Source organism: Macrotis lagotis, chromosome 1 (genome assembly GCF_037893015.1).
Source record: "Macrotis lagotis isolate mMagLag1 chromosome 1, bilby.v1.9.chrom.fasta, whole genome shotgun sequence".
Classification (NCBI taxonomy): domain Eukaryota; kingdom Metazoa; phylum Chordata; class Mammalia; order Peramelemorphia; family Peramelidae; genus Macrotis; species Macrotis lagotis.
The window spans coordinates 146,034,383-146,058,816 of NC_133658.1; the positions used below are offsets into that span (position 1 = coordinate 146,034,383).

Here is a 24,434-nt window from a genome sequence, read left to right on the forward strand (position 1 = left end):
CAGCCCTTAAGTGAAGTCTAATTTGACTCAGGTCTTCCTGACTCCAGGCCCATGCTCTATTTACTACACTGCCTTTATAAAAAAAAAAAAAATTATAGGCCCTAGGTTAAGAAATCTTGCTTTACAAAAGGCCTCCAATGTTTTGGATAGATCTTTGGAAGATTTATGGAGGACATGGACAAGAATTACACAATATGAGAAACTCATGAAAGGATTGTGACCTAATGAGACCATGAATCCATCAATGTTTAATTATAAAGCAGCAGATAAATCTAAGTTTTAGCACATTAAGTTATAATATTCCATTAATAGAACTTTTAAAAAGCTTCTTCAAGAACATTAATGCAATCAGTATAGATTTTAAAGGAGTCAGATTTGCCTTATTGAGCAAAGGCCCTCTGTGAGATCATTGTCATATGAAAATTTTAAATGACTATTTTGGAATATGCTCATTCTGGATACTTCTTCAGGCTTTTCTGGATCTTATAAATTAATACTCTTAGACACCTGTGATCTAATAAATGTGATTATTCCCTTTAATGATGCAGATTATGGAAACATTAACTGCTATGTATTTAAATCTATGCTCTTTATCCTCTTGTATATTTGACTGGCACAAAAATAGCAAACATTTAACCAAGTCTCTTCACCCTCCATCATAGGTCCAGGCGAAAGCAGACCATCATGAATTGTACCTATTATGGTAGTTGGTGCAGTAGAAAGAACATTGGGCTTGGAGTCAGGGAAAGCTGAGATCCAGTCTAGCAAGTTGCTTTACCTCTATTTGCCTCAGTTTCTTCAATTTTAAAATGGGAATAATAACACCAATCTGTAACATAGTAGGTGCAATTCTATTGCTGAATCTTTCCCTTCTTAACTAACTACTCCTCCCTCTGTGAGGGTTCTAAGCTTTTATACATAGTACCTCATATCTAAAGTCCAGTTTCCATCAGTTCCAGTATCCCACATCAAAAGAGCCCTCCCAGGATTTGTTTTCTTTCTACCTTCTGCCCTAATCTAAGCCTTTGGGCTTCTTAAGGGAGCTTAAATAAAACCTGTATTCTAGCTTTCTTCCTTGGTGGGTCTCAGGGATCAAGAGGGTGTTGACCTTCAACTGTAATTTTTATTATTCACTATGGGTATAGTGCGAACCATTTAAAAAAACTTGAATATTATATTCCACACACCTTCCATTTTTTTTGGAGGGGGAGAGTATATACATAGACTTTACTTTCTGATCAATTCAGTGACCAGTATCAGCAAAAGAGTGGTAGGATGGAGGAAGCTGTTTCTTAGTGGTTATTTAAATAGGGATAGGGGACTCAACTTATGACTTCATTATTAAAAACTTGTACCTGTGATATCCCACAAATGATCTAGTCAGCTATTTAGGACTCCGGTTAAGGTCAGGGTTTGGCATTTTGACATAAGTAGGTTGGGATTATATGTTACTTAACTGAGTCCCACCATTAAAAAACAATCCTGCAAGTATCAACAACAATCGAGAGAATAGTAAGATATGCTCACTAAAGACATTACTTTATCATCAATTCTGTGGCCAGTATCTGCAAAGGGGTAGGTGATGGGAGTGGAAGAAGGTGTTTCTTTTCTTTCTTTCTTTTTTTTTAAGGTTTTTTTGCAAGGCAATGGGGTTCAGTGGCTTGCCCAAGGCCACACAGCTAGGTAATTAGCACTGTGCCACCTAACCGCCCCTCCGAAGAAGGTGTTTCTTAGTGGTTATTTATGTAGGGATAGGGACTCTACTAATGACTTCATTGTTTAAAAGCGCATACCTGGTGAAGAAACTCTCTTATCTTTTTGCAGGTTTGCTTTTTCTCCAGAGCTCTAAATGACTGACTAGGGCATTTGTCCATTCTCACAAGATCAGCCAGCATGCTTCCAAAGCATGACTTGATCCTGAGATCTTCCTGCATTTAAGGCAGACTTTCTCTTCAGGACTGCAAGCCGCCTCTGGTTAGGTGTCTCTCAGTTAGCTCCACTTTAGAAATGCTTGAGCAGGAGGACCCCTTGTTTTCAACAGGGGAAACAGGTCAGGGTGCCAGGACAATTAATGGTAGAGCCAAGACTGTGATCCGGTTCTGGTTCCCAACTTTGAGCTCCCTTTACTACATCAAAGAACACAGGTGATGAAGGAGAATTGGAGGGAATTTTTCTGTAAATCAAAGGGGATTATATACACATACATTTGGGTAACGTTACATTTCAGGGTATTCTTCTAGGGACAAGTTCCAAACCCCTTCTTCCTGAATCCCAAACCAACTTCCCCCCCAATCCCATAGGACCATTTCCCACAAGGAGATTTTCAACCAAACCAGGAAGCTAACTGGGAGACACCTAAAGAAAGATCGTCTACTCTCCGTCACGCAGGGAGCAATCCTTCGGTGGGACAAGGCAGGGAAAGGATCCCACAGAGATCCCAATCCAGAAGGTAGAGTCAAGGAGCCCCGAGACACCGGGGTTGTCCCTCTGGCTAGCTCTCTCTAGAGAGCAGGGAGGAGAGTGGTGCACCGGAGGAGAGGTGTCAGGGAAGATTCCTGGGGCCACCCCATGCTGCCAGAACCCCAAAGTCTTATGTCTGAGCTTTCAGCACCATCCCCGCACCCTCGCCAGCCCGGCAGCTCCCAAATTTTCGACTCCTCCCCCGCTGACATCTAGTCACTTAGCGCCTCCACCGCTTCCTGGGGTCCGGGCTCCCTGCACCCCCAAAGCGCTTTCTGCGGGTGCCGCCGGGTGCAGCTGGGGACTCGGACTTCCCCGCCCCGGGGCTCCCTGCCTCCCTCTCCCCCCGCCCCCCTAACGCGTCCCCCAGGCTTTGGCTGCGGCCGGAGCTGCTGCTGCTGCTGTGGAGCTGCTGGAGCCAGGAGGTGGAGCCGAGCCGCGGAGGCAGGGAAAGTTCAGGCAGCAGTGAGGACGGGGAGCCGCCGCCGCCCGAGCCTGGCTAGCAGCGACAGGAGATGCGGCCATGTGGTCAGTACCAGCCCCGGGGTGTGCCTCTCCGGGCTCGGCGTCCCCTGCCCCTTCTCCCTGGGCTCCCCACCCCCTCCGCCCGGGGCAGCCCCTTGGCGGATGGCGGGGCGCCCGGAGCTTTCTGCCCTCCGAGGCTCCCTGCGGGGCCGGCTCGGTGACCGGGGCTGGGGCCGGCTCGGTGACCGGGGCTGGGGCCGGGGGCGTGCATCACTCAGGTGCTCGGTCTGGGGGGACGCGGAGGAGAGACAGGACAAAGCTTAGGTTGTGGGGGTGGAGGGTGGGGAGCCAGTGACGGGGCCGGAGGAGGGTCAGTTGGGTGTACTAATCCATCCGGTGGCCTTTTCCTGTTGAGTCGGTGTGCTAAAAAATCAAGGACAGCCCGGCTGTGGTGAAAAAGTAGCCTCCACACTTTGCCTTTGGAGGTAGGTGGGGCGAGTGGGGGGGGGGTTAGAGTGAGCCCACCTACCCTGTATCTTCTCCATCACTTCGCCTGTCCGGAGCCCCGGAGCCCACACGTACCAGGGAGCGCTGGAATCCGCGTGGGGGGTCGCTGCTGTCTTGGGGGGATGCCCAGAGGAAGGGCTTTTTTTGTGCAGTGAGTGAAAAGAAGCATTTCTCTTGGCATTGTCTTCTATGAAAGGGCGGTGAAAACCCGTTCCGAAGTTGTTTATGGCCCAAAGTACCTTCCTGCACCTGCATGCACTCCCCTCGTTGATTTGGAACTTAGGCTTTTTAGCGACATGCACGAAAGGAAGGATGGTAGACGACAAGTTTTTAACTGTACAGAATATGCCAAAACATGAAGACCTGACAGATAATCGGAAATGATGGCATAGCTGGTTCCAAACTCTGCTTTTTCTCCACCTTCAAAAACCCTGTAAAAATCAATGTTCCACGTCTGACGCCTGTTAATCTAGGTCTGAGGATAGTTCTGCGAGGGAACTCACTTGCCAGTTTATATGCTATGAATTCAAAGTTCATTCTGCTGCGTTTCTTGGATTGGCTTTTAAAGTTAGTACTAGTGTGTGTATTCGTGATGAACAAAGTGCTGTGCTTGTAACAGCATGTATTAATATCCTTTGTTTGGGGATTTCTCGTTGCTAATTGGAGATGGTGCAGACTATCATCCTTGAAGATGAAAAGAGAAGGGAACAAGTTCAAGGCTAAGCATAAGAAGTGACTGTATAGGATTGCTACCATTGGATATGTGTGTGTGGTGCTGTCTCAGCTTAAATTCCTGGAAAGCAAGGGTTGTGTGTGATGTACTATTGACTATTTGTGGTTTAAAAAAATTCTCTTTCCATTGAGTTGCTACTGTATACAAGACAAACAGTGCATTGTTAAAATGCTTTAACAATCTCCTTAAAAATGTTACATTTCAATATGGAAATCTGTAAGCAGTTTGCAGAGGGATCAAAGCAGAATGAGTCCATTCTGGCCTAAGATTTCAGCTTTCGCTTTAGAACTCTTGGAACTCCAGCATCCGGTTTTTTAAAAGAGCTCCGTAATTTTTATGCACTTAACCCTTACTCTTCTTAGAGTATCTCTTATGTATGTCATTTGAGATATGTTACTTATTTGATGAAGCAATTTCAGCCTATATTATATGATGATGGGCCTGAAAATCCCTTCCAATTACACCTTTTAAGATTCTGATACATTTTGTGATAATTCTATTACATTCTACATTCTATTCTAGTCTATGGTTCTATGATGATTCTATTTCCTAATTTTTCCTAACTTTGTTTCTCAAATATTTGTTTAAAGAAATAATATATGATAATGACTAATCCATGTTTTTTCCTGTTATTCCTTATTAAAAAGCTTCTTAACATACTAAACAACAGGTCCACTCTATAACAGGAGATTGGCTAAGACTGTGAGATAAAATTACAAGGATTCCATCTTATACTAAAACAATCCTACAAAAATTATAAAATAAAAGTTGAAACAATAACTTCACCACTAGGGGACCTCTCAGTACAATCTTTCTCTCCTCAGCAGTCATTAGTTACAAAAAACTAATTTTTCAGGTAGTAAAGTATTAATCGTTTAGACGATTCTGTTTTTCATACCTAAATTTCAAACAAGGACATTCTTATTTGAAAAATACTATTAAAGACAAAAATAAGTTAAGTAGTCTTTAATTGCTAATTCTTTGTTCTTTTGAAATACCTTTGAATTAAGGGAACAAAATCTTCTGAAAAGGTATATTTATTTCAAGTGATATTTATTTAGAATAATAATTTTGCTCGAAGTATGATAAAATTCTCTTCACATATCTCTGTTGTGATCTCTTCACCCTCTCCCCCAGCCCCAGTTCCAGAATTGTGAAAGATAATGCATTTCATAGAACAATATTTGTGATAGTAGCAAATGGGAGACATATATGACAGCTGATATTTTTAAGGTGCTCAAGCTGCCAGGAGTTCCTGTTCTTTTCTCATTTTTAAGTAGTGTTAGGCAAATCATGTTATTGTAACATGAATTCTGCCTTAAAAAAATTCCTAATATACATTATTGAAAGGCATTCCTCTTGTTTGGGAGTTCTTGGTTATAACCGAAGTCTAATTTGAATACAATTCAAGTCAGGTTTTAGCATATTTATTGGAGTAATAAAACACATGTCTAGTTGTGTTTTTATTTGTAGGATATAATTTGCTACATGTAGCGGGTGTATGTAAGGATACAAGACTCAAAATATTGCTACCTTGCAAACAAATATAGAAAAGAACATTATATTTTCAAAATATTCAGCTAAACTAAAGGGTAATCTGTAATGTACAACAAATAATATTTGAAAGAGTTAAGGATCACCAATGGCCCTCATTCTTAAAACTGTCCAAAGTATTAGCTCTAGCTTTCTTGCCTTTATATAGTAGAAGCACAGTTCTATGATTTCAGAAAATTACAGGTCATGTAAACCTGATTGTTTGACAGACGAATCTTAAGCAGTGAGGAACAAAGGAATTAAAAAGTCAGTGCCCCCATGGCTCACATTTTAGCACTGCTAGTTTATGATCTTTTGACCTGGGGTTTCCACTTCTTTGGGCCTCAGTTTCCCCATTTGTAAACCAAAGGTGTTGGACTAGATGATGTCTAATGCCCCTTACAATTTGAAATCCTGATTCTCTGATTCTAGTGGAGCCTAATGTCTTCTGTTTTATTATCCAGAATAGTATAGGAGTATTTAGGAGATAGGATAGGGAGAATAATTTTGTAATAATGAAGGAAGTAATCATTTCTGTTGTCATCTGTCTCACATTCTCAGATGAACAGTTTTTTTTGACCCTGAAAATATTGTGACTTCCTTTACATCAAAAATATAAATGTCTTCCTTCCATATTAATATTTTTCAAGTTTTCAGTGAAGGGAAATACTGCCCTCTCCCTCCTCCTAGACCTAGAGGAAGGCAGAATCAAGGCCTCAGTGATATGCACCAAGACTTTTTTGCAAAACTAGTGAATTTGGTCCTAGGAAGATCCTTTTAGTTGACTAAAATGATAGCCCAGAAGACGTATGTTGGGTTGGACTAGGAACTGGTTACAAAGATTGATCAATTTAATGACAAGCTAAATAATGTGTGTAAATTATTTTCTATTGGTGTTTAAATCAAGTAGCCAAAGTCAATAAGAAGTTTTATTATTTTGTTGTCCTCATTCATATCTACTCCTTTATTTCTTGCTACAATAAAATTTTCAAGCAACTAAGAAAAAGGGAAGTGGTATTTTGTGACTTGGTGAGAGCAATGTGGAGATGAGAACAAGGAGGAAGAGGTGGTACTTTTTCCCATTAAGGTCCTATATACTACAGAGAGTGCAACTACAATGGACTGGACATGTTGTTAGAGTGTCAGATGTATGCTTGCCAAAAAAACCTATTTTATGGAGAACTCATACAGGGCAAGTGTTCAAAGGGGGTCAGAAGAAGTGATACTGAGACACACTGAAGGATTCATTGAAGAACTTTAGAATTGATTGTACAGCTTGGGAGACACTGGCACAAGACTGCCCAGCATGACGTGCCCTCATCAGTGAGAGTGCTGTGCTCTATGAGGAAGGCAGAATTGGAGCAGCTCAAAGGAAATGTGACTTAATGTAAGTTTAGAGTCCCCACCCCAGGTGTTCACATGGACTATTTGTACCCAAACTGTGGTAGAGTGTTCTGAGCTCATATTGGTCTGATCAGCCACAGTCGGACACACTGTAATTTATCTGAAACTTAGTGATGTCATTTTGGTCTTCTTCGATAACGAAGTACAAGAACCATGTCGTGTGTAGACATGTATATAAACACATCATGTATAAACAAAGCAATTTATATACACACCCAGGTGTGTATATATACTTACGCATATTCCATATATGTAAGTATAAATGTACACATATATGCATACTATATTTTATGTAGCTATATTTGTGATACTAGCAAATAGACATGTATGACAACCGATATTTTAAAAAAATTAAATTTTCATTCATTTATTTATTTTTCCAACTACATGCAGCTGTAGTTTTCACAATCATTTTTTGTGAGGTTTTGAATTTTATATTTTCCTCTCTCTCCTTTCCCTCCCTTCTCCCCCCCCGATGGAAAGCAATCTAATATATAATATTTAACTATGCTAAGCAAAGATCCATATTAATCATAGACAATAGTTTTAAGGCACTTGAGCTGCTAGAAATTCCTGGTCTTTTCTCATTCATAAGTGGTGCTAAGCAATGTGCAGATCAAATCAAGCTGTTATAACATCAAGTTTCCATCTTTTAAAACAATGATTTCCTAATTTAAATTATTGAAATACTTTATTAATATATATATATGTATATGCATGTGTAAATACATAAGAATATTCTGTATACTTACATACACACACACACACACACACACACACACACACACACACACATACACACACACCCAAGGCAACTAGGTGGCACAGTGGATGGACCACCAAACCTGGAGTCAGGAAGATTTATCTTTATGGGTTTAAATCTGGACTCAGACACTTAGAGTTATGTGAACCTAGAAAAGTTCTGTAATTCTGCTTGCCTCTGTTTCTTCATCTGCAAAATGAGTTGAAGAAGGAAAATATCTTTGCCAAGAAAACTCCAAATGGAATCACAGAGTCGGACATGACTGGAAAATAACTAAACAACAACAAAACATACACATACATGCATACATAAACACCCCTTGGAGTATTGAAGTTTAGCAATAGTAATAAATATTCCTTAGTAATAGGAATAAAACTGTACTAGCAGAAGAATAATTCACATTCTGTGTTGTTAGAAATTGATTAGTGAAATGGTGGTTCCTTAACCCAACACATTTCAAATACCTATCTATCTACTTGTTTTGACTATGAAGTATTTTATCAAGTTGGTGATGTATGTATGATATATGTATAGCTATCTGTCCATATCTGTATCTATATGTTCATCTTCTAATGAATTATGTTATTCTAGCAAGCATTGTGATGTTCAGGTGAGCCAACGGATTTGAAAGGCGGTTTGGATTGGTGGATGATGCAACAGATTGGGAATGAAGAAGTTCTGGGTTTGAAGTTTAACTCTTATAGTTCCCAGCCATGTGATTCTGGGAAATCACCTAGCTACTCGGTCTCAATTTGAATGTGGTAAAATGAAGGAATTGAACTTAATTGCCTCTAGGATCTCTTCCAATTCTAGGTCTTTGATCTTATGATTTAAGTAATCTTAATGCCATGATAATATGTGAGATAAAAAAAATCTATTTTTTAAAGTTGTTTGTAATAATGTTTATATGTTTTCAACTCCTAGCAAATACTTAGATGTTTTTTAAAATAATTTAAATTCTAAGGGTAAAAAAAAAAAAGATGGAATTTCTTTAGATCACTATATTTATATCCATTTCTGAGCTTGATGGGCCAAGATGACAAATTAATCTTTGCAGTGTGGTTTTGCCAGCACATTTTTATTTATAGGATTGAATATGTAGCTTTTTCCAGGCTATCAGAACACAATGAAATACAAGTTATGTCTGTGCACCATTTGACTTCTTATCAAATCATTTTACAGCACATTATAAACTGAACATGTGAATCAAATATACTCTGTAGGTTGCAGAATATTAGGATGCGGTGAGAGTCACAATCAGCCATTCTTTCATTCATTCAACAGGAATTTATTGAAATGTTGTGTACCAGGTACTGCTATAGCCCCTGTAAGGGCATGTCCATGCGTGTGATTTCTGTCCTCAGAGACAATTTATAATCTCATTAGGCAAAGGAGAATAAGGCAAATATACTACTATTAGAGAGAGTAGTAAGAAAGATTTGTGAATGGAGAGATAACTTATATGGGAGAGAGTGGAATCTGGAAAAGCTTTTTTGTTTTTGTTTTTGTTTTTTTGCAAGACAGTGGGGTTAAATGACATGTGGGAAAGCTTCTTAGAAGTGACTCCTAAACTGAGCCCTTGAAAAAAAGAGAAAATATTTCAGTGAGTGGAGTTGTGGGCTAGACAGTTCTAGGCCTGGGGATGTTATATGCTTGCATAAATACAATTTAGTGTCTGCTAAATGTCAGTAGGGCAGGCATGTTTTGCAGTGTATAAAATACTGGCCTGGAACCAAAAAGATTCATCTTCTTGAGTTCAAAACTGTTCTCAGTCACTTACTAACTTTGTACCCTGGGCAAGTCACTTAATCCTGTTTGCCTCCATTTTCCTTACATGTAAAATGAACTGTGGAAGGAAATGGCAGACCATTCCAGTATCTTTGCCAAGAAAACCCCAAGAGTGTGGGAAGAGTTAGACATGACTGAAACGATTGAATAGCAAGTGTCAGAATAGTAGAGTCAGAAGTACAGTGAGAAATTCTCTTTCCTCTTAATTTGTGATTTGTCATTTTTTGTTTCTTGGTTTTCTGACCAGGAGTTTTTTTTTAAGGGGGGAAATTAAGAAAATTATACACAAATAAATGATAAAATAAACTATTGGTTTCTGAACCTATTCTTTTTTTCTAAATCCTGCTATGATTTACAAGTGTTAAAAAGTGTTAAAAGTGTTAAAAGATGACTAGTCTATTATTTTATAGGAGATTAAATTTAATTTATCCTTCATTCAACTATATATATCATTAGGAGAGGGGATTTCTAGTCCATTAGCACCTTGCTATAAAGTTGTATTTGGAGTACAAGTCATGGAACTTTGTTATGGATGAAAAGGCATACAGTGCTGGTACTTTGATTATAGGAAAGGGTTCATATGGAGGATATTACTAAATTACTAAAGTTTGGGAAAAATAATTCATTATGAAATATACCTGACAATCAAGAAGCAGATGAGGTGATTTTTCTTTGTTTTCTATTATGGTCTGTGTATAGAAGTCCTGGAATTTAAAGGTGCTAGAGTGTTATGCTTGCAGTCAGTAATATCTAGGTTTAGATCTGACCTCTGAAACTAATTATGTGGCCCTGGGCAAATCAAGTCACTTAATCTCTTTGTATATCAAGCTATTCCTTAGGACTTATTTACCCAGTCAGAAAAACAGGTTGCTGTTTGCCCTTTTGAGTTCCCAGGCCTGGAGTTTTCCATGCTGGCGAAATTACAAGTCCTATAGGAACTATTCTCCTTTATAGCCCATGGAAATCAGCCATTCCATATATTGGCAGATGGTGCTGAGCAAATGCAGAGAAAATTTTAATTTGGAGTTTAAAAAAATCATGATTGACAAATTTGGATTCATAAATGATAATTTACGGTACTTAAAAATAAATTGTATTACAAGAGGTTAACAATGAAATTAATTTTGGAAATCTGTTAAGATAAAAAAACTGACTGTGTTGGCAAGGGTATGTGAGAATCTTGGGAAGATTAGTTGTATTTTGAGAGGCTTACTTGATAAGAGAGAGGCTATAACATGGATTTGATCTAGTCCTTTTGATTTTTCATGATTCTTCTACAGTAGAGGTGATTTCATCATGTATTCAGCCCTAAATCATCCTCCCCCATCTCTTGGCACTCACCTTATGCTTAGCATCATTCTACCAGATTTTGTCAAACAGATTCTTTCCAAACATTATGATCTGAGGCTCACATGGTGACCAGAGCTGTACTTTTAGATAATTAATTCCTCAGCTACCTTTGACAGGTAGTGGGCTGAATCTGATAAAATGAAACTTAAGAGGGATCAAGGTGAAATCTTACACATGGGTTCAAAAAAATCAACTTCATAAGTCTCAACTGGGGGAGGCATGTTTGGCAGTGTGTCTAAAAAAGATCTTAAGTGACCTAAGAGCCTAATGTGAATGAGGAGATCTTGGGCTGAATTAAGAGACCTTTCTGGTTATTCCAGAGGTAGTAGTAATTCTGTATTCTATGCTCGTCAGACCCTTTCTGGGGTAATATGTTTAGTTCTGGATGCCATAGTCTAAGAAGGACACTGATGAATTGGAGAGAGTCCAAAGGATGAGACTAACAGGATGATGGCATGTGAGGATCAGTTTAAGGAACTGAGAATCTAGGGTCACGATAGATGTGTTCTAGCATCTTAAAAGGTTGTCATGTAGAAAAGGGATTAGATTTGTTCTTTTAAGTCTCAAGAGGCAGAACCAGGAGCCATAGGGTAGATGGCAATCATAAAGTGTTAAATTTTGGTTCGATGTCAAGAACAATTTCCTAATAATTATAGCTATGCTTTGGGAGCTGGTGGGATCTTTCTCATTGTATGTCTTTGAGCAAAATGACTCTTTGATATGTTATAATGGGAATTCCTTTTGGGTATATGTTGAACATATCATATACTGCTGGGGTCTTTTTCAGCTAAAATTCTGTGATTCTATGATTACCCCAACTTACTGAAAAGAAAGGATGTGAGCTTTCCTTTTCTGAAGTTCCTTTAAAAAACATTAAATTTCATTTAAATTATTAACAAAAATCAATTTTCTCTCTCTCTTCCTCAACATTGGAAAAAAAAAGAAAAAAGGTAGCTGAGGAATTATCTAAAAGTACACCTCTGATTACCATGAGAATTTCAGATCATAACACATACATAGTCCCCACATCCTCACAACAACCCTATGAGATAGGAGGTACTGTTATTCCTATTTTTACAGATGAGGAAACCAAGGCAGACAGGTCAAGTGTCTTTTCCAGGCTCACACAACTAAGAAATATCTGAGGATGGATTTGAACTCAGGCCTTCTTGACTTTGGCCTAGCACTCTATCTCCTATGCAACCTAGTGGCCTAAGCTGATGCAATTCTTGTATTGTTCATATCCAAATAGTAAAAATTTCATTCTGTAGCCTATCACATCTGTGCTAGGAGGTGAGGAACACATTTTTAAAATTTGTTTAATCAACCCAACTCTTCAGATCACTTTTGCTGACTTCTAATTCTTCATTATAGAGCAGCATCACTTTTGTGCTTAGCTAGCTGCATCATATACACTTGTGGATTTCCACATATATCTAAAGAAGAGACACTCGATGAAGTGAGCCAGCCTGGATAGTCTTATACACAACCTGCGTTGAACACACCACCTAAATTTTTTGCTCTGACTTACTTTCTCCAGGAGGTTCTTCCCTTCCTTTTTTTTTTCTTTTAAATTAAACTCATTGCCCACTGATTCTGGGCTAGAAAGATAGGCAGGAAGCAATTGCAATCTATGTTTGAGGAAAATTTTTGAATGTCCTCTTTAGATGGTTATATAGACAAGTTGCTACAGAAGAAGGCATGTTTAATAGTGTGAATGCAAAGTACATAAGTAAAGGAATTCTGGAATCTTAATCACAATTCCAGGATCTTAATTGCAGTTGCTGGGTTCATTCACACTGTGGCCATAGGCAAGTTCCCAGTATGTAAAGGAGGGTTTTAATAATTAAGATTCAGAGGGGTATTCAAATGTGAAGAGATGAGACTTGCAGGGTCTGTTAAATGATTCATTAGTCCAAATGATGTTGAGAAGACAAGATCTGACACAGTACTGGCTAGTTTGTTGGCTCTGGTTAGTTGGTTCCTGTTTGTCTTTGGGTCCTGTGCCCTCCTGAAAAGTTTTCCTTTGTATATCATCTAGAGCAAAGAATTTCTTAAGTAAAGCCTAGAGGTTTCATATTCAAGGGAAATATATCCAGACAAGTGAAACTGATTTTCTGCCTTCCTCACTACAATTCTCTCTTATGTGATATGACTGCTTGTTATTAGCAATGGCCTTAGGTAATGGAGAAGCTGTCCATTCCTTGCCTTTTTATGACAGAGGCATTATACTTCATGCCAGGTGCTATCATGAGAAGAGGAGGAGAAAGAACAGTTCCATGTTACATGCTTTCACCTTCCTCTGGTTTGTACTTGAATCTGGACTCCCAGAACAAATGTTTCACATTCACCACCAGTCTCACTAACTAGTAGAACAAGTGATTGATAAGAGTATCTTCAAATGGTTTGCTGCCTTTTTACTAGGACTGGGCTTTCTTTCCCATCATCTATTACAGGAGGACTTGGTGAGTTGTTGGAGAGGCCTCTCATCCCTGAAAAGACCAGTGGATGGTCTGGCAGGATGAGAAGACACTTCTGAAGAAGCCATGAGTATGTTCTATAAGCAAATGATGTCTTCCCTTGTCTAGGTAAATGATATGAGCAGTAGATGTTGTTAGACTTTGGGAGGATTAGCAGTTCTTGTTCCTACTATCTTGATCTTATAGGAGACAACTTGAGGCCCTTCAATGTATATATATATATACATGTATATATATACATATATTTCTGCATATATTATATATATTTCTGCATATATATATATATATATGTATAGTTTTCCTGTAAAGAATATAAACCTTTGAGGGCAGGGTCTATTTAATTTTTGTGTTTGCTTCTCTAACACTTAGTATGTTGCTTAGTCAACAGTTGACTTTTTTGCTGCCCTGCTTAATGAGAGAATGTAGCATTTTCTATCTGTCATCTCCTCTTCAGTCTTCCTTTCCCAACTTTTTCTTCTCTTTAAAGAACTGAGAATCATTGCAAGATGCAGAAGCATTGAACAGTTCCAGATAGGCTTATCCAAAGACAATCTACTTAGTGTCTATCTAGTAGCACCCAGGGGCTTTTGAAATGGCAAATAATATGTTGAGATGATTACAGACATCTAGTTCCCTGGGGGTCCATAGTCCCTTAATTTAAGGACTCTTCTTGTTCATTAGTTGGTACTAAGGGTAATGAAGAGTACATTGGCTAGCAGGGATGAATGCACATAGAAACAGTAGAATCTCAGAGCCAAAAGGGACCTCAGGGCTTATTTTTTTTACATTTGGCCCAGAGAAGAGGTGATAGAATACATCTGAGATTAGGAGTTTCAGATTTCTTAACTCTTGAGGCACTAGATTAGGGGTGAAAGAGTGTGAGTCTATGTTCTAACTCCTGATAATTATCTATGATCTTTTGCTTTCCCTTAGGGGAAGTAAGCTATGTAAGGGAGATTTGGGAGAGGAGTTTTAAAGACTGAAGGCAGAATACCACAGATTGGTTACTGATGATTTCCATATTCTCTCATATTAGAAATAGCTAAGTGATAGCAATAGAGTTGGAGAATGGAGTGCAGTTTTATTATTACTTCAAGAATGTACAATTATTATTTCCATTTTACTGTTGAGGAAACTGAGGTCAGGAGAACTTAAAGGACGTGTGTGCAAAATGTAAAAAGCTAGCAAATGCTTGAGATGTGACTCAAACTCCTAGCTTTTCTCTCTTAGTCCAATGTTCTGTTCAGCATACCAGCTTACAAACAGTAGGAGTTCTAAAACTTTTTTGTGAGAATATGCTACATTTCTCTTATGTGAGAGAGAATCTGTGGAAATAGCATCTATAAAGCTTGACAACTTAATTGTTATAAGGAATGAAGATTAATTGAAGATGACTCTGAGGTGTTGAACTAGAATGAGTCTGAGTAGGCAGAGATGACTAGAAGAGTGGTGAGGCCATTTAAAGAAATAGGGAAGTTTGGAAGAAGGATGTGATTTTGAGGAAAGGTATTAAATTTTATTTTGGTTATTTATTTTATGTTTACCCAATTTGGGACAATCAATTGGAAATGTCCACTAGGCAAATGATGATGTTGAGTTTTGGAGAAGGACTAAGACTAGATCTAGGTGTCACCTGCAAAGGGATAATAATAGAATTGATGCAGCTATCAAGAGAAAAGAAGAGAGAAAAGTGCATGTAGAGAGACAGATGCATAGGTCTTCAGACATTGGGAATATGCTGAGAATTAGTGGTCATGATATAAGTGATGATCCAACTGAGAAGATTGAGAGGAAGAGATCAGTCAGGAGGAGAACCAAGAAAGGACACTGTCACTAAAAGCTCAGGAAAGAGAAATTATCCAGGAGGCAACAGTAACAAGTACTTCAGAGATATCAAGAATGATGGAGATTGAGGAAAGGTAATTAAATTTGTCTATTAAGAGATCATTGGCAACTTTGAAGAGAGGAATTTCAGTAAAAGATGCAGTTAGAAGCCAGTTTGAAAGGGCTGAGAATGAATTAAGATGAAAGTAAATGGAAGCAGTGAGTATAAATAGCTTGTTTTGAGAATTAGGGAGGCAAGATATGGGGTGATAGCTTGAGGTATTGATTTTTTTTTAGAAAGTTTCTTTTTGGAGGGCAAGGGAGACTTGGGAGCATTAGTAGCAATTTAGAGAACGATGTAGGGAAAGATCAAAGGGAAGATGATTTTTGGGACAATCATTTGAAGGAAATAGGAGGGGATGGGATCAAGGGTCTGAGTAAAGGAGTTGGCCTGAGTCTTTATCAGAGACTCCTCTTTTGTAGTTCTCCCTGTTTTTCAAGTCTACTATTTTATGTCATTCACTGGAAGTCGCATTTTCATTTAACTCAAGATACACTATTTAGGAGGGAGAGAGAAAAATGTGAAATTCAAAAACTTGCAAAAATGATTGTTGAAAGCTATCATTGCATGTAGTTGTAAAAATAAATAATAGGTAAAATATAAAAAAAAGAAGCACTATCTACTATGTTCCAGGTTATCATAAATGTTGAGGTTGCAAGGCAAAATGCCCTAAAGAAACTTACATTCTCCAGGGGTTAGGCTTAGAGAAACTGATTGGTTATTGGCCTTCTTTCTTAAAGAGGACTAAAATGGCATTACTATGGGATGATATGAGAAGTGATAGGTATAGAGATAAATAGATAGATGATAGGGCATTGATTAAGCATATACTTTTTTGCTGGACACTGTGGAGATGCAAATAAGGAGTTTTTACTGAAATGAGGGAGCTGCAGAGTAAATTTATGGTTATTTTGTGGTTTGTGGAATGAGTAGCTAGCAGCATGGTTTGGAGTTAGTAACAGAATTGAGGTGGAGGTCTGGTTTTATGCTCATCTTTAAGGGAGCCCAGACTGGTTTTGGGGATGGAAAGCCAAGGTTTCACTGGGGAGGAGGTTGGGATGATGGCATGATGGTAACATGCTTTGGAGCTAGTGGTTGGGAAATGAGATGAACATTCATGTTATAAATGCATAGTAACGATCTGGGGGCAGAGAACCCTATACCACCTTGGGGAATCAGGGAAAGGTTCTCTAAGGAGTGATATGTGAGCTGTCCTTTGAAGGAAGCCAGGGATTCTTCTAGGCTGAAGTGATGTGAAAGAACATTTCAGGTCCAAGGCACAGCCTGTACAATGATATGTAGGTAGGAAATTGAATTTCTTGTACATAGAACAGAAAGTAGGCTTGGATAGCAATAAAGAGTGTGTGAAAGAAAATAATATGCAGTCAGTGAGAAAAGGTAGGCTAGAGCCAAGTTGTGAAAGACTTTAAATGCCAGACAACAAAGCTCGTATTTTTTTCTAGTGGATGCTTGAGCAGGGAAATGACATGGTCAGATCTGTGGTTAAGAGTTATATTGGAGGATGGCTTAAAGAAGAGAGAACCTGGAAGCTAAGAGACAATTTTCTGTTGGTAATGTTGCTATTAAACAGAAAAAGCTCCAAATAAAAATACTCTAGTAAACTTCTATGTAATTTATATTTCGCAATGTTTATTTTAGAAATATATTCCAATCCAATTTTTAGTCTTCTCTCCCTCATGACTCCCACACAAATCCTTTGGCAGCTGAAAGGATTTTTAGAACAAGCAAAGCTTTCAACAGGTTAAATGTTCTTTTGATAATTAAAAAAGAGAGGATTTTTTTTTTTTGGTCTCTTCCTGAAACAATTAGGAGGGAGATGTCAGACACAGTTGTCCAGTGTGCTTTAGGTTAGGGATGGAATACATTTGATGAGCTACAGGAAAAATGTAAGACCCTAGAGATTTGTGTGACTCAATAGTATATTTTAAGTGTAGAGGAAGGGAAAGGAGGGGAACTATTTACATTCAACCACTGAATCACATACCATAGAAGATTACCAGAAGAGATGCCTGGTAAGGCAAGGTGATAATATAAAGGTAGAGGAATAATAATAATAATAATAATGGTAATAATAATAATAATAATACTTATAGATTCTACACAATTATTTAGAGCATAGGTAATAAGTAGAATGAAAAATATTTTAATGAAAGGAGTTAACTATGATTTCATAATTATAGCTGTGTTACGGTAGGATATTATTTATAACTGAAATATAAAAATTCAAAGGTTATTCAGAAGGAATAGGAGTCATAGAGAAGTCCTTGTAGAACAAGAATATAGACTCTGGTGAAAATCTTTGAACGAGATTGAGGATGAACTAATTGTGGAGGACATTCTTATTAGGGCATAGAGTCCCCTGCTCCATTGCTTCACTGTGTCACTGAGGCAAGCCTGACTTCTCAAATATTATGCCAAATAAGCAAAGCTTACTTACATGTCTGTTAAGGTCCTTCTATGTCCATGTCCATCTAAAGTATGGAGAGGCTAATCAGCAGAATGTTGGTCACCTGGTAAAATTATTTTGCCTATTATTTTTAACCTTATTCAAGTAAAAATGCCTTTGGCAGTTATGTGGAGGACATTTTGAGTAAGATCATTGGAGGGAGAAACAAGATAAATATAAAGATATAAAGATTGCCTGGCTAGGAAGCACATGACAACTTAGTTAAACATCAACTGCTAATTAGCGTTGTTATCAAGATTATTGGGCATGGCCTTATGTATATCCTAAACTTTGGGAGTTTGGTTTTCAAAGAACTCACAGAAAAGATAGATAGGATCCTATGGCATAAGATTTCATAGGGAAAGTTGATTCAAGGAAGAGATGTTCTCATGAGTGAATTATTCTGATTTGATGAGCTGTTAAAAGAGGTGATGGTCTAAGAGTATGATGTGACTGCACAGGGAATTAATTTATCAATTCAGATTTTTAGAAGATATGTACAGAGGATGAAAACAACAGCAGGTAACTGAGGATGAATACAAAAGAGTGATGAAATTCTGTCAGAATGGTGACAGAGCTACTAAATCCATGAATGAGCTAAGATTTTTAATGTCTAAGGAAAACAGAAAAGACTTTTCGTAAATATGTTGGGGGGCAAGAAGTAAAAAAAAAAGAATGACCCATTAGAGTATATGGGATGAGGATGAGGATGCAGATGATGGTGATGATGGAGAAAAAGAACAACTCATCTTATGTTTTGCTTCTGTATTTGCTAAAAAATGATGGTCACATGGAGAAGTGCAAAACAAAAATGTTTACTAGAGATGATATCCAAATTGAGGAAAGAGAAAAAGGACACAGTATCTGTCAGTTGGTTCAAGTTACCATACTAGAGCAACCATGAACTAGAGCCTAGAGTAATGGAAATTTGTGGAGGTGATTGGAAAAGTGCTGTTAAACTAGGATGGTTATGCTGTTTTCCAGACAGGGTGAGGTGGATTCATGTGAAAGTATGATATACTAAAAAGAAGACTGTGTTTGGAGTTGACTAACTTAGGCTCACAAACAGTTAAGTGATACCACAGTGCATTAGAACATTAAACTTGGAATTAGGAAGACTGATCTTTATGAGTTCAAAACCAGTCTTAGATACTTCCTAGCTTTTTGACCCTGGGCAAGTCATTAAACCTTGCTTGCCTTAGTTCCTCATCTGTAAAACAAACTGGACAAACAAATGACAAACTACTTCAATATCTTTGCCAAGAAAACCACAGATAGGGATGCAAAGTGTCTGATATGACTGAAATGACAGAACAAAAACTAATTTTAGGTTTAGATTCCAATTCTGTCACTTACTAGCTGTGTGACCTTGTACAAATCAGCTTCCCTCCTAAGGCCTCAGGATCCTCTTTTATTTATTTATTTATTTATTTATTTATTCATCTATTTATTCATTCATTTATTTAGGTTTTTGCAAGGCAAATGAGGTTAAGTGGCTTACCCAAGGCCACACAGCTAGGTAATTATTAAGTGTCTGAGGTCAAATTTGAACTCAGGTACTACTGATTCCAGGGCTGGTGCTCTATCCATTGCACCACCTAGCCTCCCCCCAAGGATCCTCATTTTTAAAATGAGGGGAGTTGGACTTAGATATCTATAATTTCTTCTACCTAGAAAATCTATGTTTCTGGGGGTGGCTAGGTGGTGCAGTGGATAGAGCACAGGCCTTGGATTCAGGAGTACCTGGGTTCAAATCCGACCTCAGACACTTAATAATTACCTAGCTGTGTGGCCTTGGGCAAGCCACTTAACCCCATTGCCTTGAAAAATCTAAAAAAAAAAAATCTTTGTTTCTTACAGTTTTTTTAGTGAACATGACTTCAATTCCTAACAAAATTCTAGAATTTATCATTTCAAAAGATGGTTTGGCAGTCAGTAACATTTGTTAAAACCCTACTGTCCGACAGACACTATGCTAAGTGCTGGGGATACAAAAAAAGGCGAAAGGCAGTCCCTGCCCTCAAGGAGATCATAGTCTAATGGGCAAAGACAACATTCAAATAATTATGTGCAAATAAGTTTCATAAAGTATAAATTGGAACTTATCAAAAAAAAAGGACAAAGAAGAGAAGTGATGATCACAGCAAAACATCATGAGTTAAACAAAACAAAACAAAACAAAGCAAAACATCATGAATTTGTGAAGAAAAACATCATGCCAAGCTAACCACATTTCCTTTCTGACAGGATTACTACATTGGTAGATTGGGGAAGATTGTAGATTGTTATACATAATATGGCTTTGAAAAAGCTATCTGCCAAAATATTTCAAGATAGCCTTGTGGACCAACAGAGAGAAATGTAGTGGATGATAGAACACTTAGATGATTTCAGGATAATAATAATAATATTGCATATTATTATATATAATATTAGAATATTTTAATAATAATATGGCTAGTTCTTATGTAGTGCTTTTGAAGTTTGTAAAGTGCTTTGCATATAACTACCTCATTTTGTTGGATTCCAAAGAGTCCTAATTAATATGTGATTAATAAGTAATTCAGATGGAGAGAGCTAAGGGTTCTATCATTGTTTTCATTTGTTCATCATTTAATTTAACCTGGGAGATTTGCAGATAATCTATAACTAAGAGGTATAGTTAATACAGTAGACAGAATCTGGATGCAAAATGATTCCAATCTTTAGATCCAAGGATCAAAACTAATAATAAACAAATATATATAGTCCTATATTTGGAGTTAAAAAAAACCTCAAACGCTGCCTAAGTATAGATGAGGGAGATTGCTGAAAATGTTTATGTGAAAAAAGACAATTTTAGAGGACTGCAAGTTTAGTATGTGTCAGCAATATGCAGCAACCGTAAAAGCCAAATGTGATCTTAATTAAACATATTGGCCTTATTTGATTAGACCATACCAATCATGTTGTGTTAAATTCTGGGCACCATGTTATAGAAAGGACATTTGATGGATCATGTCAAATGGAGGACTAGGAGACTGTGTTGTATAAAGAATCAGTTGAAAAAATTGTGATATTTTACTTAGAGAGTGAAGACTAGTTGGGATGGGATAAGGGCAGTGTACATTAAGTATTTGGAAAGCACATGGAAAAGGGATTAGACCTATTTTGCTTGGCCACAGAGAGAGCAATGAAATAGTAGTTGTAGAATGGCAGATTTTGGCTAGGAGAAACTGTCTAGTAATCAGAACTGTCTGAAAAGTGGGATGGAGTGCCTTGAGGCATGATAGTGAAGTTTCCCATTAATGAAGGTCACTGAGATGGGTGTGAATGATCCTTTCTCAGGGATGTGGTGGGACACTGTGCCTTGGGATATGGGTTGAACTAGATGATAAAGATCTGTCCTATTGCAAAATTCTATGATTCTAAGTAGTTGGTGAGATTTGGGAATAAGTAAAAATATGAAGAGATGGCTCGGTAAAAACAAAACAAAACTGTGAAAGTGAGTTTGAATTGATTTGAAAAAAATGAAATATGCAGTCAATTGAAACAAGGGGACATGACCAAATCATTTGCTGAGTTTCTGTACTAGGAGTGGGAATGTGGAAAAGTGTGGTTGGGGTTCATAGTTGCAAAAAAATTTTTTTTAGCTTTTCATGGGTCTACCTTACTCATAACATCTGTCTCTATTTAATATGCTGTGCTTCTCATCAGACCTGATTTTGTACATTGATCACACCATTATACTTGTTAAATATTAAAGCCCTTTCTCCTCCTGTGAAGTCTAATTAGGCAATGCCTTCAGAGGAATAATAGTCTGGCCATTGCCTGGAACATACTTTACCCCCCTGGCTCATTTATCTTGTGTTTCTTTCTTTTCCATGTGCCAGAATGCCAAATATAGCACATGAAAGTTTGATGAACAGCTCAGCTACTATTGGGCAACTGAGGGGAGTCTTGCTGCAACGGTTCTGAAACCTTCTTGAGATGTTGAATTGATGAAAGGGTATTGTCTATGAAATTGCATTTTTTGCAATCAGGGCAATATATTAAGATGTACAAAAAAGTTATTTAATCAATCTGATTTTAATGAATTAAAATATCTTAAAATGTCCTTTAAAAGGTGAAATGGGGGGGGCGGCTAGGTGGCATAGTGGATAAAGCACCAGCCCTGGAGTCAGGAGTACCTGGGTTCAAATCCGGTCTCAGACACTTAATAATTACCTAGCTGTGTGGCCTTGGGCAAGCCACTTAACCCCATTTGCCTTACAAAAAGAAAAAAAAAAAAAACCTAAAAAAAAAAAGATGAAATAAGGGGCGGCTAGGTGGCATAGTAGATAAAGCACTGGCCCTGGAGTCAGGAGTACCTGGGTTCAAATCTGGTCTCAGACACTTAATAATTACCTAGCTGTGTGGCCTTGGGCAAGCCACTTAACCCAGTTTGCCTTGCAAAAAAAAAAAAAACCTAAAAAAAAGGTGAAATGGAATACACCAAAGTACATTTTTCTTTTAAAAAATTTCTGAGTTTGACAAACTAGCAAACATGAGTAATTCCATAAGTAAAGACCATAAAAAGAATGGAAAGCTGTGAGTCACTACCATGTACAATATGACCCTTTTTCCTTTCACATTACCCAAGATATGGTGTGATACTAGGGGTATTTTCATTATTTTTATACATCATAGTCTTTAAGCCTTCTCTTGTAACAAAGTATAAAGAAGAACAAAATACAAAGGGAAATATATATTTCAGCAGAAGCAACATATTAGTTGAGTCCAACAGTAAATTCATTGTCCTATGCCAATTGTCTCCAACTTTAGTGAAAAGGAGAGAGGCTTACATTTTCTTGTTTGGGGGCCAAAATTCTTCATCATAATTATGCAATTGATGAGTAGCACTCAATCTCTAGTTCTTTGTCACAATAAAGAGAGCTGCTATAAATATTTTAGAACATATAGGTTCTTTGCCTTTTCCTTGGATCACGTAGGAAACAGACTGAATAGAGCTTTTTCTGGGTCAGTGAATATGCTTCAGTTTTGTAAATCTTTGACCATAAATTCCGGCTTGCTCTCCAAAATGGTTGGATGAGTTCACATTTCACCAACAATATATTATGGTCCCAATTTTATTACATCCCCTCCAACATTTGTCATTTTTGCCTTCTATTACATTAGCAAATCTGATGGGTGTAAGATGATATCTGGAAGTTTTGATTTGTATTTCTCTAATCAGTAACGATTTAGATAATTTTTGATATAAAACTGTAACTTTGATTTCTTCATTGAAAAATTTTCTGTTCATATTTTTGACCATTTTTCAATTCCAATTCATATTCTTATAAATTTGAAATTTATAAGTAAATTATAAAAATTCTCTTTTTATTTGAGATATGGGATCTTTATCTGAGAAACTGTCTATATTTCCTCCCCCAGTTTTCTGCTTTTCTTCTAATCTTGGTTACATTGGTTTTATTTGGATAAAACTTTTAAATTTAATGTAATCAAATTTATTCCTTTTAAATTTCACAAATCTCTCTCATTTATTCATAATTTTTTTTCTATCCTTAAGTTTGACAGGTAATATGTTCCATATTCTTCTAATTTACTTGTAATATTTCCTGTTATTTCTAGTCGTGGACCTATTTTAACCTTTTCATGTCAAATGATGCAAAATTTTGGTCTATACCCAAATTCTTCCAGGTTGCTTTCTAGTTTTCCTATCAATTTTTCCAAATAGTGATTTCTTATCCCCAAATCTTAAATCTTTAGATTTTTTTCAAAACAAGATTGCTATAATAATCATTTAATATTATGTATTGTATGTCTGCTCTGTTCTATTGATCCACTCTTCAGTTTCTTAGCAGATAATTTTGGTAATTACTGACATAATTTAATTTAAGATCTGGTACTTTCTTTGAATTTTGTCACTAATTCTTATGATTTTCATGACCTTTTGCTTTTCCAATTGAATTTTTTTATTTTTTTTTCTAATTCAGTAAATTTTTTTTTGGTAATTTAATTGATATGACATTGAATAAGTAGATTTGTTTAAGTGGAATTGTCATTTTGTTATGTTGACTGCCCACCCACAAACAATATTTTTCCAATTATTTAAATCTGACTTTATTTGAATAAAAAGTTTTTGTAATTATGTTTATGTAGTTCTTGGATTTGTCTTGGCAGGTATACCCATGTATTTTATGTTGTCTACAATTATTTTAAATGGGGTATCTCTTACTTGCTTCTCTTGAAAGGTTTTGTTGGTGCTATATAGATGATTTATATGGGTTTATATCTTGTAACTTTGTTAAAATTGTTAATTATTTCAACTAGCTTTTTACATTTAGAATTTTCTAACTATATTATCATCTGTAAAAAGAGTTTTCTTGCTCTATTTTCTATTCAGATTCCTTCAATTTCTTTTTCTTCTCTTATTGCTATTGCTAGCATTTCTAATATAATGTTCAATAGTGTTGGTGCAGATGATCCTTCTTGTTTCTTTCCTGATTTTCTTGGGAAGGTTTCTGACATCTTTACAAATAATGCTTGCTGATGATTTTAGGTAGATGCATCTTTTCATTTCAAAGAAAAACCCATTGTACTTATGATTTCAAGTG

General features: G+C 37.1%; 1 protein-coding gene across 7 annotated transcripts in view; it reads left to right on the forward strand.

The window, feature by feature from the left end:
- The first annotated feature begins 2,360 nt into the window (after positions 1 to 2,360).
- CSGALNACT1 (chondroitin sulfate N-acetylgalactosaminyltransferase 1) overlaps positions 2,361 to 24,434 on the forward strand; it is a 426,592-nt gene continuing 404,518 nt past the window's right edge. For 2 of the 7 annotated variants that reach the window (XM_074209074.1, XM_074209073.1), the window contains exon 1: positions 2,361 to 2,449. The gene's annotated coding sequence lies outside the window, so the exon portion shown is untranslated. Of the gene's footprint in view, positions 2,450 to 2,885; positions 2,989 to 3,295; positions 3,411 to 24,434 lie in introns of those variants that run through there. The other 5 variants (XM_074209070.1, XM_074209069.1, XM_074209072.1 and 2 more) reach the window with 3 other exon arrangements.